Source organism: Tigriopus californicus, chromosome 6, assembly GCF_007210705.1.
Source record: "Tigriopus californicus strain San Diego chromosome 6, Tcal_SD_v2.1, whole genome shotgun sequence".
Classification (NCBI taxonomy): Eukaryota; Metazoa; Arthropoda; class Copepoda; order Harpacticoida; family Harpacticidae; genus Tigriopus; species Tigriopus californicus.
The window spans coordinates 14,878,912-14,880,277 of NC_081445.1; positions in this window are offsets into that span (position 1 = coordinate 14,878,912).

The following is a 1,366-nucleotide window of genomic DNA, read 5'->3' on the forward strand; positions in this document are numbered from 1 at the left end:
ACTCATAATGAGCCCTTTCAGCAGCAACATGGCGATCAGCACGTGGTCAACATCCCCAATCCACAGCCGTTTTGCGGGAAGTCCAGATCCTAGGTCCTTCTGGCTCAGTGGAAATTCTTTGGGCTTGGGGCGCAAATTCTGGGCCGGACAATGGGCACATGCTCTTGAACCCATACTTAGGTTTGTAGACTTTGTTAAATAATCTGGATTCTAAGCTGATATGTGGGTGATGAGTGCCGTGCTCTCAATATATAGGGTTAATCACTGAATTTGGTCACATTGAGATTTGTCCAGATTTTAGGTGTTTGAGCCCGATATAATATGGTCTAGAGGTATATATGAGCAAGCTCCTCAGCATGTCACTTGCTTGGGGAAGGATGGCACAAGCCTGACGGTTTTCGTTCTTCACAATCACGAAAAGGGGTTTATATTTGAAGTCGAAAGTCATAGCTCTCTATTGACATATGGAAACACAATGTTGCAAGGCTGCATGATACCAAAACCCGTGTCAGAAAGATCGGGCCGATGTTTTTGGGACACGGGGTAGGTGCAAAATGATCGAGATCTGGAGCATCTACATCTACTTGATCAATTCTCAAGTACTTTGACGCATGGAGAGGTCAAATGGTCACAAAATTGAGAATTGGTTCACGTCTGGCTTGTTTAGGAAGCCACGTTTGTTTTTGTTTTGTTGTGGTCGGCCCCTGCCGTGTTCCCGCATTTGACGTCACCCAGCTGGCACCTCAAGACTTCCAATTGGGCACCCGTTGGTTGAGCCTCGAAGAAGACTCGTTTTGGTGAAGAATAGGTATTTGTTAAACTGGAAATGCGGGAGATAATGTCCAGGGTTCGGTAGCGGAAGTTCCATTTTATTGGCGCCACGAGTGCGTCAGCACTAGGGGCGTCAACTAAAATGAAATGAGCAAGACCGGGCACTGGGGATGAGCCCCCGCATTTCCAGGTTAATATAGCCTTTTCCTGATCGATTTTGTCTCATGGGCCTTCCGCCCAATTTTCTACGACCCTACTACGCCAAGCTGTCACTGTCTCACCATCTTGCTACGTGGAAGAAGCCGGGGCATTAAAGTACTTTATTTCCCGCTTACTGGCCAAGCGGTTAACAATATCACATTATTAACCCCTTACTAGTGGACAAGCGGTGAGCAATGTTGGAACGCACCGCTTACGCGATAAAAAGGAAGCCCGCATGAGGCAGTTGAGAGCTGGAAAAAGGAACTTGGACTGTGGCAACGTTTCATTATGGTTTAGCGAGGGGAATAACTGAACGCAGTCACTCATGATCAGAATCGACTGAAGTTATCCCGCGAAAAACTGCAAGATCGTAAAAAGGGTTATAACCTCGGCC